Source organism: Lissotriton vulgaris, chromosome 9 (genome assembly GCF_964263255.1).
Source record: "Lissotriton vulgaris chromosome 9, aLisVul1.2, whole genome shotgun sequence".
Classification (NCBI taxonomy): Eukaryota; Metazoa; Chordata; class Amphibia; order Caudata; family Salamandridae; genus Lissotriton; species Lissotriton vulgaris.
In genome coordinates, this window is record NC_141697.1 from 1,214,447,312 (window position 1) to 1,214,465,814 (window position 18,503).

Genomic DNA, 18,503 nt, shown 5'->3' on the forward strand with positions numbered 1-18,503 from the left:
TAGAGGAGGGTTGATTGCTGGTCAGAGAAGGAAATTCTGCAAAACAGATCTTGCCACGTAACAATCAATACACATCTCGAAACGTAAGCAGGAGTGCCTAGCGAAGGCATGTATGGACGCCCACAGTGCTATCTTACAGATCTCTAGTGAAGGGATGCTTTTGGCACAGAGACTAGGTGGATTTGGCTCTGATCCCCTCTGGAGGATACTTCACGGTCAAAGCATAGCAGGCCTTAAGACAGAGGATGAACCATCTCGAAAGAGTTCTTTACTGCTTTGCTTTAAATTTTTATGCACCAGAGTAACTAACGACGAGCTGGCCATTCAGTCCCATGTTCCTGGGGTCCAGATAGAAGTTGACCACCCATCTAGGATTTAAATAATACAACTACTCTTCCACACAAGAGGGATGGGGCAGAGGATAAAAGGTTGGGAAGGTAATGACTGACCTAGGTGGCGGGGGGTACACACTTTTGGGAGGAAAGCACACCTGGTTCGCAAACCAATGTCAGGGTAAAAAGAGAAAGAGAGTGAAGAGCTTGTAACTTGCTCACCGGTCAGGCTGAAATATTAACCACGAAAAATGTTCAAGTTCGGGCATTTGTATAGCGCACTACTCACCCAGAGGGTCTCAAGGCGCTTGGGGAAGGGTTCATTATTTGCCGAATAGCCAGGTTTTAAGTTCTTTTCTGAAGGAGATGTGGTTTTGAGTAAGGCGGAGGTGAGTGGGGAGTGAGTTCCAGGTCTTGGCAGCAAGGAAGGAGAATGATCTGCCACCCATGGTGGATTTTCGGATGCGCGGGACTGCAGCGAGGGCTTGATTGGACGATCTTAGTTGGCGGGTGGGTTTGTAGAAGGACAGTCGGGTGTTGAGGCATTCGGGTCCTAGATTGTAGAGGGCTTTGTGTGCGTGGGTGAGAAGGCGGAAAGTAATTCTTTTGTTGACGGGAAGCCAGTGGAGGTCTTGTAGGTGGCCGGTGATGTGATCTTGGCGAGGGATGTCTAATATGAGTCTCGCTGATGCGTTTTGGATGCGTTGGAGTTTTTTCTGTAATTTTGCTGTGATTCCGGCGTAGAGGGTGTTTCCATAATCCAGTCGACTCGTGACCAGTGCGTGGGTGACCGTCTTTCTTGTCTCGAGGGGGATCCAGCGGAAGATCTTTTTGAGAATGCGAAGTACGTTGAAGCAGGAGGATGAGACTGCGTTGACTTGTCTGAACATCGAGAGAGAGGAGTCTAGGATGAAGCCAAGGTTACGTGCATGGTCTGTGGGAGTGGGTGCTGTGCCCAGAGCAGAGGGGCACCAAGAGTCGTCCCAGGCAGAGGGGGAAGATCCTAGGATGAGCACCTCGGTTTTGTCCGAGTTGAGTTTTAGGCGGCTAGGTTTCATCCATTCGGCTACTTCTTTCATGCCTTCGTGAAGACTGGTTTTGGCGGTGTTGGGGTCTTTGGTGAGGGAAAGGATTAACTGGGTGTCGTCGGCGTACGAGATGATGTTGAGGTTGTGTTGACGCTCGATGGAAGCGAGTGGACTCATGTAAACGTTGAAGAGGGTGGGACTGAGTGAAGATCCTTGTGGTACGCCACAGATGACTTCAGTGGCCTCAGATTTGAATGGGGGAAGTTGAACTCAGTTCTCCCAGCGAGGAATGAGATGATGCAGTCCAAGGCTTTTCCTTGTATGCCAGTGTTGCTGAGGCGTTGTATAAGGGTGCGGTGGCAGAATGTGTCGAAAGCGGCAGAGAGGTCGAGTAGAATGAGGGCCACAGTTTCTCCGTTGTCTAGTAGTGTTCGGATGTCGTCAGTCGCTGCGATGAGGGCGGTTTCGGTCCTGTGTTTGGCTCGAAACCCGGATTGAGATGGATCGAGGGAGTTGTTGGATTCAAGGAAGGCGGCGAGTTGGCTATTGACGGCTTTCTCAATGACTTTGGCCGGGAATGGGAGGAGTGATATGGGTCGGTAGTTTTTAAGTTCCGAAGGGTCTGCTGTGGGTTTCTTCAGAAGGGCGCTGAGTTCGGCGTGTTTCCAGCTATCTGGAAAGGTGGCAGAGTTGAACGAGCAGTTGATGACATCACGGAGATGGGGTGCGATGATGGAGTCAGCTTTGTTGAAGATTATAGTGGGGGCAGGGGTCGGTTGGCGAGCCAGAGTGGATGGAGTTCATTAGGGGGGTGGTGTCTTCAGTGGTGATCGGGTTCCAGTTGCTAAGGTTGTTAGTTGGCGGAGTAGGATCTGAGGGGGGGGTGAGGAGGGCTGATCACTGGGGGTATTCTCGAAGCTGTTGTAGATGTCGGCAATTTTGTTGTAGAAGAAGGAGGAGGATAGCGCATCGCAGAGGTCTTGGGAGGAGTGATGTCGTTAGATGGTGGGGTTGGTGAATTCTTTGACGATGTTGAAGAGTTCCTTGATGTTGTGAGTTGTCGAGACGATCCTTGAATGCTGATTTCTTGGCGGATCGAATCAGTTGGTGGTGTTTGCAGGTGGCTGCCTTGAGGGTGGCCATGTTGTCGGTGGTTGGGGTTCTTTCTCCATGTTTTATCCAGGGTGCAGCATAGCTTCTTGGATTTTTTAAGGTCATCGTTGAACCAGGGAGCCTTTTTGCTGTCTGATTTGATCTGGTGCTTTTTCAGGGGTGCTAATTCGTCAGCACTGTGGGTGATCCATTGCTTTAAATTGGTGGCCGCTTGGTTTGGGTCCAATGAGAGGGTTTTGGTTTAGTGATGCGAGGAGTTGGCCGGGGGTGATTTTGTTCCAGTTTCTCCAAGGAATAGGTTGTGGGCGTTTGTGGTTCAGGGTGGTTGTGTAGCTGAAGTGAACACAGCTGTGGTCCGTCCAATGGAGAGCTGTGGTGCGATCGAAGGAGATATGCTTGCTGGAAGTGAAGATAGGGTCGAGTGTGTGTCCGGCTGCATGGGTGGGGGTGTCAACAAGTTGTTTGAGTCCGAGGTTGGCCAGGTTGTCCAGAAGGGTGGTGGTGTTGCTGTTGTGTTTGTTTTCAAGGTGGTAGTTGAGGTCTCCTAAAAGAATGTAGTTCTCGGAGGCGAGGGCATGTGGGCTGACGAAGTCCGTGATGCAATCACTGAATTGAGTGCGGGTACCTGGAGGCATGTAGATGAGGGTGCCTCTAAGTGTGGTCCTGGGGTCGGTGTAGATCTGGAAGTGGATATGTTCGGCGGTTGCAAGATTATCGTCGGAGCTGGTCGTGATTTTGATGGTGTTCCTGTGGATGATGGCGATGCCTCCTCCTGTTTGATTGGTGCAGTCTTTTTGCATAATCTTGTAAGCGTCCGGTATGGCTATGGCGATGTCGGGTGCTGATGATGTGTTCATCCATGTTTCTGTGAGGAAGGCGATGTCCGGTGACGCAGTGTCGAGTAGGTCCCAGAGTTCAGTTGCGTGTCTGTGGACCGAGCGGGTGTTAAGCAGGATGCACTTCAGGTGGTTAGAGTCGGAGCGGTGTGTGGAGGAAGTGGGTTTGGGGAGGGTCCTGAAGCAGTTGAACTTGCATGAGAGGCAGGCAAATGGGCCGTGGGTACGTCCTGGAGTGGTTTCGCAGCATTGTGGTGTGCGTCCAGGGTGAGGGCGAGGAGAGTTGCGGCATCATATGTGATTTTAGTGGGTTGGGAGCGGCGGGGACCAGGGGGACAGGCGCTGGGCGCGGTCCAGGCGTAGACGGGCTTACCTTTGGCGCACCTTCGGCGCGACCGCAGCGTGTGGACGCTGCACGTTGATTCATCTGGCATAAATGGAGAGTGGAGGGGGCGGAGCGTGGGAGGGTCAGCTGGGAGGAGACACGGGCAAAAGTAAATACACACTAAAATGGCCGCCCGGTAACTAAATCGAAACTGGGGCACAGCCGGAGTTCGAGTTAATGTATGGTTGCTACTAAAAGTATTCAATAACACTTCACATGCAATTAAATCAGCCACTATGCAATGGTAGATAAACTAAAAATAAAATGCGATCAAAACGATACCAAGCGCTGTATTCTGTGCAATGCGCTGTATCAGGGCAGGCAGCGAGGAGTAAAGCGTCCGTTGTGCGAGCAGAGTGCTGGGGGAGCGACCGCTATGGAGGGAATCCAGACGTAGTTGTAGTTTTGGAGTGTCAACATTCTCAAGGGACAACTATGCAGAGACTCCAAAAGAGACACAATAAGAAAGGCCAAAACCAAAGGTCCCACCGGGGCATAACAAAGTGGGTCAGTGGATATATTAAAATCTTTCAGAAATCACATAACAATGGAAACTTGAAATGGCAGGGCAGGTCCAGCAGACGAGGAATGCAGACAGCACTGATGGATAGATCCATCAGGTTAGCTTGGACGCCCAGTAAAAAGTAAAAATGTCAGAGCCAGGCATGTGTCCAGATAGAGACACAGCCCCGGGAACTGAGTCGTTGTGTCAAAATGTGTCCAAACCAGGCTTGATAATATGCCTGGAGGTGTTCTGGCCATCATGAACGACTTCTTAGAAATGTGCAATCATGTCCTACAAACATAATGCACCATCATCTGTGCCAAATCCCACAAGGCATGGGTATATCGTGCGAAGACGCAGTTGGTGTTGATGGATTTCAGGGCCAAGCTCCCTGCACAGAAGGCCTTCTTTATCCAGACTTCCAGACAGTTTGATTCTCTGTCATAAGGTACTGTCGGGAACACTAATCTCAACTGACTTGATGAGCAGGAAGCTTATATCACCAGATGCTTAGGTGAAGCATGGGTGGAGGGAATGGGCAGGCCAGCCAGAGATGGGCCCATAACAGCATGCTACTAGTCTGTTGACCACCAGGGCTGAAGATGTCTTCTCCGATGCTGCCATGACTGGATCCAGAATGGCATCATTGAATAGGAGTATTAGCTCCGCAGATGATGGGGATTGCAAAAGGACCTGGGTGAGGGCATTTATCTTGACACCAGTAGTTGGACGCTGTAGATCGAATACCTTTGTAGCTTTCTGCATCATTTTATGAAAGAGCATGACCTCAGGTGTTGGCAGAGAGTGGTAAACTCCATAGCCCATTCAAGGGAGGTGTCCAGGCCACTGGCAGAAGACAGACCATGGAACCTTTGTCTTTGATACTCATCCCTAAGACGTATCCACATATGGGTAAAGATCCAGGGGATCTGAGCAAGTACCAAGTAGGTTATAGACCCTGTTCCTGTACTCCTATTCAATAAGACGATGGACTTCTCTATGGGACCAGCTTCATGGCACCACTTCAAAAACTAGCACCAATCGCATTGTGTTCGACGCCATAGGTGGAGGAGCATTGGGCCGTGCCAATGAAAGTTGCAGCACTATTTAGCGAAATGCCAGGTCAGAACTATGTGTGTGGCTTTGCATCCAAGGGGGCAGTCAGGCCATAGGCATAAATATCTGGTAGCCATCAATCCCCTCTTGAAGATGGAATAAATCACATTAAAAAACACAGCTGGATCTGAGCTTGCAGTCAGACATTCTGTAACACCAGGTGTCGGAAGCATGGGAGAGGATGGGCCAAGCGTGGAGTGATCCAGAGCTGCTGATTGGTCTGGGGCCTGGCTCAGTAGGGTCACCAGAGCATGCCCGTTTGGAGTGGGGAAATCGCCAAAGTCAAGTTGGACAACTCCCGCTCAGATGATGAAGGCCCTGTAGGAGATTAAGAGCGACAAGGAGACTTACCTCTAGAGTGCTCCTTATGCATTACACTCACAGACACTAAAACATGTTTCTCATACAGTATTTACTGACAGGTGTTAATTAAACTTCAACTCTAGATTGCATAGTTCAAAGTGAGTCAATACTGTAGCTGCGTGACAACCGTGGCCGATTCCATTCCTCCTGAAATCAGGTGCATTCGCTCACATTATGAAATTTGAAATAAGGCAGGGTGAATGCAAGTTGAGCTATTCAAAAGTACAATTCACTTTACTTTTTAAAGTATTTGATAGTGGAAAAGAATACAAGTCCAATCATCTATCTTCGGTAGGAAAAAAGAAACAAGCATTGGCAAAGCCAAAGGTCTCGCCTTTGTGAAGGTAGTGGCGCTCGTTTTTTCTGTTTTGTTTTGAAGTAGTGTATGTGTATAATAGTTAAAGTTTGTATGTGTTTTTTTCACAATAAGCTAGCGTCTGTTTTGTTGATTAATTGATTTGTGAGGGGTAGCATGACTTACAGAGGTGGTGCAGTATTTTCAGTAAGGGGAAGAAAAAATGTGATACGGGTGTGAACGCAGCTCAGTCATGGAGATGTTCGAACATTCTTCGCCTTCAAATTGGTGTACTGCCCCATGGCATCTTTTGCGTAGTCGGTCTTCCTCATACTACTGATCTGATCCAATGACTTTCAGTTTGACTATGACCACGATTAGTACTTTCTAGTGATAAACTGATCTTATATTCTTGTTAAATGAGATTGTCTGCTTTTCTATACTGCTCAGATTGCTTTTTTCGTGCAAAGCCTGTGATTTAACAAGTATCACTGTTCAATAAAAATGAATGAAGCAATCTAATCAATGTCACCCTGTACACAGTAACTGAATATTGACAGCATAACAAGTATACATTGTATACTAAGATGATTTTCTTTTTGTAATTTGATAACTGGTTGGCAAGCTCCTAGGGGTGCTTCATGAAACGATAAATATATTGCTGCAAGCATCTACTGCTCTCTTAGTAGGCAGGTACATAAGGGGGTGGTGATGGAGGGAGCATCTGAACCAATCAAACACTCACACCCAGTCAACAGATCTGGGTTTAATCCATCACCGTTCTTTAGCCCACTCTGCCACCACAGTTCAGACATGGCCATATGCAAATCAGTCTGACCCTGTGCCTCATGGGAACAGTCCAGCCCGAACTGCCAAGCCATGCCTTCCCTGGACCGGAAACAAGCTTCCTAGGACCGGTTTCTGGCATCACAGACGTCTGTGGACAGCACAAGCTACCGGAAGGTTAATACACTGCTTTTATATTGTAACCTCAGAGACTGCATCATGACTGGCGGACCGCAGTAAAGCTAGCTCCTATGTGAGCACTCTTCGTTTCATTCACAGTAAAGCTCGAATGCATTTGAAACCAATGTGGCCGCACACTCATGTGTTCGCAAGCAACCCTATGCATGATTGTAAGCTTGTATATGAGATGCCTGTTATGACTAAGTGTAAACTTAAAACAATAAAAACAGATTTGACAAAAAAAAAAAAAAAAAGAAACCGCAAAATTGTCAGTGGTTCACGAAGCAAAGAATACATCATAAATTAGTCGGCACTATATAAAAAGTACAAAAATATACTTTCGATTTTAAAACGTGGGGCACTGTAATGCAATGCATCTTTGGTCACGTTAGGTGAAATAAAGGTTTACCGACATGAATCCTCTCACTTTTAAGTCAGAGAAAGAAAAGTAAACTGGCGCGCTCAGAAACACGCTTGCATTTATTCCTAAGAATGCACCAATAAAATAAAGCTCAAAATGGTCAGTAGTTCACCAAGCAAATAAAACATAATAAATTAGTTGGCGCTAATAGACAAAAGTACAAAAATATACTTTCTAAAGTCAGTTACATTAATAATGCATCTTTCTTCATGTTCATGCAAAACCAATATCTTTCAAAAGCGATCTCTTTCAAAAGCGCACAGACGCTACCTTTCCAATAGAAATCAACCTAGTTTAAAGCTTAGCCAAAACATGCTCCTATACGGCATAACTAAATAATAAAAATCTGGAGCAGGGCACTAAGTTGTTCTTGTAGCGTATGTTGCCAAATCTTTGCACAAGTTTTATTCATATCGGAATGTTAGCGTCTGCACACTTTGGAAAGATTCATTTATTTGCTTGAAAGGCATCGTTCTTATTCCTTTCTAACAAATAATTTTCAAAAGCGCACAGAAGCTACCAAGACGATGGCAATCAAAGTTTGTTAAAGCTTTGTCTACACACAATCCCCTTCCAACGTAAAAAAAATACATACAAAAGAGAAGCATGATGCCTTCAAGAAAATAATTAAGTAGCTTTCAAAAGCGCACACACGCCACCTTGCTGATGGAGAGCAAAGCATTTTTTTAACCTGTCCGACGTAAACAAAAAATAAACAATGCCTTTCAGCTGCCCCAAAAGTACGAGGAACAAAAAAAAAGGAAGCTTCCACAAACATAAGAAACAAAGAACAAAATAGTGCACAAAATCAAACAGATGAGCACCAAATTGTAACACTACAAGTAACTGGGCGGTGATATATGGGAGGGAACAAAACACAACAAGTAGGAAAGATTAACCACTAGCAAGCAAGCTTTTTGAAGGACACTCAAAGAAACAAATGAAAAGCAATAGGTGGGCTGTAAACCCACAGAGTGTATACAACATGTTTAGGAGACTGTCTAGGCTAGACCTAAAAAAAGATTTAGTTAATAATCAAGGAGCTATGTGACCCTACTTACCACTCTTTGGTCAAAACCTTCATAGACCAATAATGCTTCTATCAGGGATAATATTGCTCATAACATTGGCTGTTGCCATATAACCTAAAGCCTAACGTTCGTCCTTTATCACTACCTTTTGGGGAAGTAGAATTTAACTGCAAATATCCCTCTCCATTAGACCCTCTTTCAAAGAGGATATTATACTATAAATTGCTTGGTGTAACTAAAGCAATCTACAGTACTTCTGACCGAACGTTAAACACCACCTTTGTACTGGCAGGTCCGAAACAAGGTAGTGGAAAGTCTCTTAAAAAAACAAAAGCCAAGTTTAGCCCCTACTGTGCTAGGGAACTACAGGCCTAATACCCTTCCATCTGAAGCTGTCAAAATATTACAAAACTATGCAGCCTCTCAGCTATCAATCTATCTAGAAAATATTTTCGTTCTTGATGCTGCCCAAATTGACTTTAAGGTCAATGGAGGAATTTAGCTTTTAGTTAAGACAGTAGTAGATGACTATTATATAGCTGCAGCCACCAACTGCACCAGCCCCTTCATTTTAATCTATCTTTCAATACAGTGGAACACTCTACTACCCTAATATAGAAACTAGGATTTTATAGGTTGCTAGAATAAGTAAAATAATGGTTTGCTTCTTTTTCAAAGGATGAATATCAAAGAACAATCCAGGACCAATTTGCTTGGTCTTATCAACTGGTGACTACTGGAGTGCTGCAAGGCTCTATTTGGTCAGCCCTTCAATTTACTGCTTACGTTGAACCTCCGCTCGCTACGATAAGGACATAAAATATTAGTTTTACACATCTGTAAATGACCCCAACTAATTAACTGATTAGCAATCTAATCCCTACTCTATAACAGAGTGGCCATCAAAACATTAATCAATGTATGCACTCTATTTGGCTCAAGTTTATTCTTTAAAAACCCCCACACTTTTTGGTAGTAAGTGGAGACTTTTTAATCGTCACCTCACTTTACTACTAGAACCTGTGGTCCATTCCAAACTCTCTCTACCCCCCTACTACACATGCAACTACTCAGGCCATGCCATCATCACCTTGACCTGAACTACACCTTGCCAACTAATTTCTAGATTCCTAGTGAAAACTTTGGTCAAGGAAACTAAATAATTTGCACTTTGGCACAGTCACAAACTTTGATAACAAATGTATAACTGGCACCTGGAAGTGGCAATGAACAAATTGGATTCCCTGAACAATGATTACATTCTCGTAGAAAGATAATCATAATGGCTAATTTTGCCTACCACAACAATATCATCAGCGAGGCCTCCAACAAACAGAGGGTGTACTTCAACACAGTCACTGTGCCAGTCGCACAGTAGCACCCCTCCATTATTCCACTTCCAAGAAGAATCACAGAGAAAAGCACAGACACTGCTACTGAATATCAATATTTCGCTTCCGCATGGCGCCTTTCTCATGGCACTTAAAGCCAGAACAATGCTACCTTTCCCTAAGAATTAGAGTCAGTACACGGACACCTCTGCACACTACAGCCCACTTACACAACTTGACGTTTCTGAGAAAGAACATCGGGGAGTAGATTAGGTGCAATGTCTGCCTGCAGATCTGGAGCCTGGCATCATGCAACAGTAAAGTGACAATGAGTAATCATGTGTTTAACAAGACTCTTCAGATAACCAACAACCTCCTGCTTGACCTTGCCCCAGGCTTTGACATGGTCGCTCACCAAGCACTGCTTGACATTTTGACTCAGAAGGGCCTTCAAACAGAATCCTGTTGCAGTGATGCAGGTCACACCTGAACATGACAACCCAGGTAGTCCAAATGGGCTGTTTCAAGTCTGAGACCACTGCTGAAACAAGCAGAATCCCCAGGAGTCCATCCTCGATGCACTGATTTTCAATCAGTATGAGGCCCTGGGAGGCCAACATTAATTTCTGCACACACCAGCATGCAGAGGATACCAAACTCTACTGGCAGATCTCGAAAAGCCACAACATTGCCTAGCAGAAGAATTGCTTCACAATCATTATAGCCTCAATGCCAAGAGGTATCTAAAGCTAAACCTGAGCAAGACACCTTGACCACCTCAGAAAGTAGCACGTCCTGGAAAGGCTACATGAAATTAACCTGGTTAGCTTTGCACTGCAACTGTTAAGACGGCACCTAATCCATGGGCTTCTATATAGTGATATCCCCAATTACAGGACACAAACCATGAACAAAACATTCTCTAAATGCAGAAAATGGTACACTGATATTAGTCTTAGAACACACATGCCCATACACTATCACTGTACAAGGTTTATAACAAGTGTTTAGAACCAGAAAAAGGTTCCAGCTTCTACACATACAATAGCAGTAGAGCTCTGCACTGGCAAAATGATTCAAGACAAAACAATGATTGCTTGTCCGGTCAGATTTTGACCAGTTACAGAGGAAAGAACACCTTAACGTTTATCAAGACGCAAAAGGACTGAATGCACCATTCTCAACTGGGAAAGGTAATGCGAGGTGCATAGGTGGGACAGCAAATTGACTTGAGTGACAGCATTAGAGGCAAACATTTCTTTCAATCCAACATCGGATACCCCAGGCACTCATCTAGAGACCCGTTTTCTAGTGTGCATTGGAATGATTGGCTTTTCCATTATTCGCCATCAGACAGGGTGCCCAAGGATAGGATCCATGTTTCAGCAGAATGTTTTGAGAATTTTGATCTGTTTGAATAATGTATTCCTTGTTATTTTGTTCTTTATCAAAGTCTTTCAGAGAGGTTCCCCAAAATCTCAAACCACCTTAGAACTCATCATGAGGAATAATGTGCAAGGCTGCGGAGGTGACATCAATGTGTCTTATCTGTAGTATTAAACTAATTTAAAGAATTGGCAGGAAGCCAGGAATTTTAAATAAATGGCTAGAAAATAGATGAACACATTATGAAGGACTGACAGGAATGAATTTCCAGTATTTCAGATGGACTTAAAAGGTAATCCTGTCATTGGCAGAGAGCTACACAAACTAAATCTATCTTATAGGTCTCCCAAGGCTCAAGCTTCTGCTTTATCTCACAGCTTAAAATACTACTGCCCCAAAAAAATAAATGAATACAAATCTGTCCAATGAGCTGCTATCTTTTCTGCTGGTCATCCTGAAATTAACAAACTACCATCTGACCTAAATTGTCCAAGACTTGACTTTTGCTAGAACTACCTCTGCACTGCCTAGAAACTGTTATGTATGCCACCCTTTTTTTGTGCGCCAATAGACCTTATACATAGGCGACAGGGCTATATAAAACCACTTATAAAATCACATGTAAATCAGAGCAGGAAAACTACACTTGAAGCATACTTCCTCTAACACATTAAAGTAGAGGAAAGCATAGAAACAGAAAAAAGCAGCAAACTATGGGCTAATGAGACAACCATTTAATATGGATAACACATTTTAAATTGATTTAGGGTTATGAAAGTTCAAACATTTGCTGAAGCTTCTTGTGTGCAGAGACTGGCATCTGTCTGAGGTTTTGAACAGGGTCTGATTTTGTAGCATTTGAACTGTCAAAAGGAACGGAAAGAAGACTTCAATGCGGCTGTCCGTACGTGGTGGGAATGTGCAAAGCACTACATGGCAGAGGTACTCATTGGTAGCTTTGTGACAGTCAGGAAGGCGAGAGGGATGAGACAATTATGGGTGCTTGCGTTCATATAACCACCTGGGCAGGTGGGAATGGAGTCAGGTATGAGGTATTTCGTGAGGGCACTTGGAACAAGGAAATTAACAAGGCGAATGTCTAAAGAAAGTCATGTTAAAATCTGAATCTTCCCATGGATTGTCTGGTTTGGATGAGGTAATATAAATTTTATGGTCAAGTTGTGTTCCCTAGCGAGTACCCCACCGACTCCATGTACGAGATTAAAGTGCATGTAACTTCCCTCCTGTGCCAGCTATGAAGACGCAGATACATTTGCGTCCACCGTTAACATGTCTTCTTTCAGACCCACCATGAATGGGTTCAATGGTCCGTTCCTAAGTATGCCTTGCCAACGTCTTTTTAAGGTGCATCCTACACGTTTTTCAGTTCTGCCCAAGTAGGCCTGAATTTCTGCCGTCCAGACCTCTCTGTTCTCTGACTCTGAGAGCAAGCAGCCCAGGCTGCCCCCCGTACCCGTGAACTCTGACTTACTTCTAGCGCGGCCCTCCGTGCTCAAGCTCAGCCTGCTGCCTGCCAAGATTGACTATAACCTTCGAGTTATCTGTTTTCCTCCCCGAAGATACATTCCAGCCTGCTAGCTTCAGTAAACATCCTTCCTCAGCTGCAGGGCCAAAGGGCCGACCTGTCTTTATGCAATTAATTCAAGTAATTCATAGCCTCCGTTGCCATGTTTCCATGGAAGGCTCAGGCCCCACGCTTCCTCTTGCAGACACCCAGGCGCTTATACACGCACTCACAGTTAGTATAGAATAGCTTCTGCTCTAGAGACCTTTCCGCTCAGATAGTCTAGTTCCTAAACATCAGATATCAGATACGATAGAAGCACAAGTTGATCTGACATGCCAGACTTCTGTCTCTTTCCGTCAGTGTAAATGTCAAGTCCCCATGCACCCTCCAGTCCCACGTGCATCACACGTCATGCAGCTGCGCGCGCATCCAAGCTTCCGATTTCTGCTGACATTGCAACATCTCTAGTTTAGTGCCACCCACATGTGTCACCTACTTGTGACGTTTCTAGAACACACCTCCAGTTACGCCTAGTTTACGCCTTCTGCTTACGTAATTGTACCACGTGCATACTGTTATCTTGTCTTCTCTCAGCTGTTACGCCTCCTATACTGTTTCTAATGTTGTACAATAAGTATATAAGCTATGTACTGTAAATAAAATGGAGCGCGCTCTATCCCTTCTGACACCCTGTGTGGTGGTCAGAACATGATATTCTGATTCAGACCATTCCTTTTTAAGGAATAAAACCCCTTAGAACTCTAACACCACGGACTCTGTTTTTTTCAACCGAATTGAGTTATTATTGATTAAGTACTTACCTGCATAGAAATTAAGAGAGTAAATTATTTATTTACGTCATTTTGGCGCCCGAATAGGGACCCCTCCCCCACCTTACGCGCCGGTTGGTGCATTGCACACTCTGTCCCCTGCCATCAGCTTGACGGAACCTACGCGTACCGGCAGGATTTCCTGTATCTCCCTCTGGCCCACGGAGGTGACGAAGATTGCGATCAGTACCCAGACGAGGCGGTAAGGAGTGCGGAGGATCCCGACCAGAGCCTAGCCGAGAGAAGCAAGGTCCGAGGTGTCAAGAGGCCCACCAGGTTTCCCAGCTTTCCGAAGTTTTCCGAAGTTCCGAGTCGAGCCGAGTCCAGTCCAGTCGAGTTTTCCGAGGCCTTCTGTTTCCGTGCTTCCCGGTGAGTACCATTGCTGGGTCGTATCTGTACGGGTTTGGGTACGCAAGCCCGGTCTGCACTGTTTTTAGGCAGTGTATCTGTACTGTTGAGCAGTACATCTAGTATAGTGGGGTAGTCATCTATGTTTTTAAATGTTTTTGTGATCAATGTCGTTGTATGAGAGACTGTTTTTCATGTGTATTATTGTGTTCCTGTTAAACTAGTTGTGTCTAGAACCAAGCAGTTAAGAATCTGACGTTCAGTATTAAGTAAAGCAGAATGCCGTTCCTCAGTAAGTTAAAGCAAATAAGAACCAGAAAAGGGGTACTAGAGGAAGAAATTCCGATCCCCCCTAGGGACACTCCAGGTCACTTTATGTATAATAAACATGGCTTAGATGCCATTCTGTATCTAGAATTATGGACCGATTACACCAAGCATCTAGACGAAAGACACAGATGGCCAGTAAATGGAACATGGGATGCCGAGTGCATCATGAAGGTAGAAGAAGCATTATGGAAAAAGAAAGCCAGACAATCTCAGAAAGACGCCATAGAATTTTGGCGTAAGGAATCACACAAGCGTACTGAAAAAGAACTCCGTAGAGAAGACAGACTTAGAGAATCAGATAAAGCTCAAGAAAATGAGTTAGTTACTGAAGGAATTCGAGTAAAATCAGAACAAATAGATCGTATCCGACATGGCCAAGTAAACGGCATGTATCTTATGGCCGAGGGTACACCCGACGCCATTTCAGAAATACCGAAAAATCTGCCGCCGCCATTAGTTCCAACTAAAGTAATACACAAGACTACTAAAGACATATTCCTAAACTCCTATCTTGAAGATGTAGCTCCAGCTTACACCAATCTGCCTGTTCGTGCCCTGCCTACTGACAGGGCCGGGGGTGGTACTCCTCCCCCAGATCACGCTCAGCCGACACCGAAAAAGACCAGTCCCGTTCCGCCAGCTCCGCCACTTCCCGCACCTAAAACTGATTTGCCGAAACCACTTCAATCAGATCCTACTAAAAGACAAATTCAGATACTGACTACACACAGAGAAAATGCCCAAGCTTCCGCTTCAGGAGGTGCGACCACGGGTCTTCAGACCCCGCCACCGACTCACAGATTCAATCTCAGAGGTATGCAGAGTCCTCTTACGCACAGATCCCCCCATTCCTCTAATTCACCCCGTCTTGACGCATTAAAAGAAAACATGTCAGTTTGTAGATATGATCCAGAACCTGGAAAGGACGATTTAATGTTATTGGCATCATTACGGTTAAGATCTGCTACTGATAGCTTGTTATGTTATGCAGGAATGAAGGAGAGCCTAGATAGAATATATGAGTTCGTTCAAACAGGAAAGGACCCCGACAGTATTAAGGATGCCATGGAGAAACAGAAAGTTAGCATGCAAGCACTGATACTACGATTTTTCATAAATTGTCTAATAAGAGAACGAGACAGGCCCGGAACAGATCAGAGTGAATTAGATGCATTGAACAAGTGGGGTCAAAATATAGCTGATGGAAAACATGACAGACAGAATTGCATAGACTCTATGTACAAGAAAATTAAGAAAGCAGTGATAACCGTACACCAGAAAGACAAAGAAAAGGCTCCCTCCGAGGAGGAAGAAGAATCTGAAGAACCAGAACAGACTACAAGCACTATAGCATATGTGGGTAAGGGAACTTATCTTAGGAAGGGTATCCGTCCAGAAAGCAAGAGAGTTTTCCTCTCTGCTCTAACGAATCCGAATTCTGCCGAACACCAGTTTCAGGAAACTGATAGAAGACTTCGAGACCGAGTTGGGTACCATGTACTCAATTCTATGGATGAACAAGAACTAGCTCGGTCCGCCATATTATGGGCCGAAAATACAGACATATATAACGATGATACCATAGCGCAGACATTTCTGAACCTCTCTCCAGACGAGCAAAAATTAGCAGGTGTATACATGATTCAGCACCTCCTCCTCAAGTATAGAAATCAGCATTCCGATCCAGGTCCCTTACACGAAACATTAGAAGCCCTACTTATGGATAGATGGAGAGGTTTAAGCACTAAATTAATTCAGATAATTCTAGAACAACGCCATAGATACGAAACTACTATAAAGTCTGAATATGTTCCTGCCCCACCTCCAGAAAGAAAAACGTACCATATGCAATGCAGGGGTGGCATTGAAAGACAGAACCCCTTACGGGAAGTACACCCAGTTATGGGTGAGGATAAAGTCTTGAAACGCGTGTATGTACACACGCCTCTGACTAAGTTAGAATTGTTAGAAATGAAGAAACTAGTTCCGTGTCACGATAAAGACCCTGCAGGTTTTCACAGAGAGCTTAAAGACATGTTACTAATGGGAGATTACACGTATGATGATATCATGAAAATGTTGAAAGTATTGTTACCTACAGGTATATTCGAGAAATTAAAGGAAAAAGAATGGGAGGTGGGGGACACAAAGATTGCCTGGGCAGAAATAGAGGATGAAGAAAAGAAACGGGTTCCAGGGTTAGGCCTTGGGGACAAAACTAAAGCATTACCAGGTTTGATAATACAGGTCCTGCCCAGATTATTGACAACTAGAAAGGAAGATTGGGACGCCATATCGTCCTGTAAACAGAAACATGATGAAGATACTAGTGACTTTTATTCAAGATTCGAGAAATGTTTCATTATTAATAGTGGCCTGCAGCCAAGTAGCGAGTCGTACCCGCACCTTTTTGTAACAAAGCTAGTCGAGAATTCCCTACCGTTAGTTAAAAATAGAGTGTATAAGGTCGAGAGTACATGGCAAGCAAATACGCCATCACAGATGTTACAAATGTTACAATATCATCAGAACAGAATTAGGGAAGAACAAGATCAGGAACAGAAACGCATGAAAGACACGAAAATGAAAATGTTAGTAGCCCAGACGGTCCCATCCGACAGTCACAGAAAGGGTACGACCCAGACAAGTCACACTGCAGCTCCTGTTAAAGGGACATGCAATTATTGCAAGCAGCCAGGTCACTACGTACATGAATGCCCAGTTCTGAAACATAACATAGCAACAGGTAAAACTAAAGAAAGACCGCATCCACCTAGACAAGACCATAACCAGAATCAGTCTTCACAGAACGAACAGCCCATGCAGAATACACAGCCTATGCATGCATCAGCACAGTCAGTACAGACAGTAGCGGTACCACAGCCACAGCCCATTGCCTCAACTCAGCAAGTTTCACAACAGATGTACCAGTATGCCCAGTCTGCTTACCCCGAATATTCCCGATACACATGAAACAGCCTAGAGAGGGAAGGTGACTTGCCTCTTATTGAGATTCCTGTAGATCAAGAAGGTCCTTATGTACACAGTCAAGTATTGGGAAAAGACAGAAAGTTTTTAATTGACACAGGGGCAAGTCGCACTACAATCAGCCATGATGAAGTTCCAGGGGCACCCCTCTCAGGCTCACAGAATGTTTCCCTTGGTTTTTCAGGACAGCCTATTGTAAATGAGGTATCGCAACCAGTTCCCCTAGCTGTAGGTCCATTATCACGTGTTACAGACCTGTTACTTACGAAATCATGTCCAGAAAATCTGTTGGGAATTAAAACATTAAAGGCTTTAGGAGCTATTATATGCTGTTCCCCGGAGGGAGTTAGACTCTTTCTGCGGGATTTCAAGGGACACTATGTCCTGAGAGAATTTGATGCCAGATTGAAAAATGTACCAGATTACTTGTGGGCAAAAGGCCCAACTGATGTAGGTTGTATGCACATTACACCATACCGTGTCACACTTAAAGTAGGTGTAGTTCTACCCAGAATCAGACAATACAAGTTACCACCCGATGCTGTAATGGCTTTACTGAAAATCATTGAAGAGCTCATTGCCCAAGGAGTGGTCGTCGAGACCGACTCCAACATCTGTAATTCACCCATCATTCCGATTCTTAAACGTACAGATCCCAATGCACCGCCAGTATATCGGCTGGTGATTGATCTTCGAGAATTGAATAAATGCATTGTACCACAGTATCCTGTGGTCCCCGATATCTCAGCCTTACTGACTGCTATTGATTCCGAAGCGACGTTCTTTACTGTAATTGATCTCAAGAACGCCTTCTTTAGTGTACCTATTGACCCAGAGAGCCAATATTTGTTCGGATTCAGTTTAAATGGACGAAGTTTCAAATTTTCACGCGCACCTCAAGGATTCACAGAAAGCCCCAGCATCTATAGTCAAGCACTGAAAAGACAGCTCGATTGTATCACAATGCCAGTTAACACAGCTTTGCTGCAATACGTCGATGATCTGCTGATCACCGCACGAAGTGAGCCCGAATGTGAACAAGCATCACTGACAGTTTTACATTTCCTGGCCGACAAGGGACATAAGGTGTCCCCTTCGAAGCTACAATTCTGTGTTCAGCAAGTTGTGTACTTGGGTCACTTGCTGTCCAAAGTGGGGAGACAGCTCACTCCCGATCGCATTCAGTTAATTGTGAACATGCCGCAACCCAAGACACAAAAGGAAGTGCGGGCCTTCATAGGCCTCACCTCGTACTGCAGACAATGGATTCCTCAATATGCATTTCTAGCCAAGCCACTCATTCAGTTAACAACGCAGGAGGCAGCAACTTCGACTGCCCTCCCTTGGACTCAAGAACATACACAGGCTTTT

At 44.8% G+C, this 18,503-nt stretch overlaps 1 protein-coding gene across 1 annotated transcript in view; it reads right to left on the reverse strand.

The window, feature by feature from the left end:
* UQCRC1 (ubiquinol-cytochrome c reductase core protein 1) overlaps positions 1 to 18,503 on the reverse strand; it is an 83,753-nt gene that overhangs the window by 1,094 nt on the left and 64,156 nt on the right. The gene's annotated exons all lie outside the window — the stretch shown is intronic.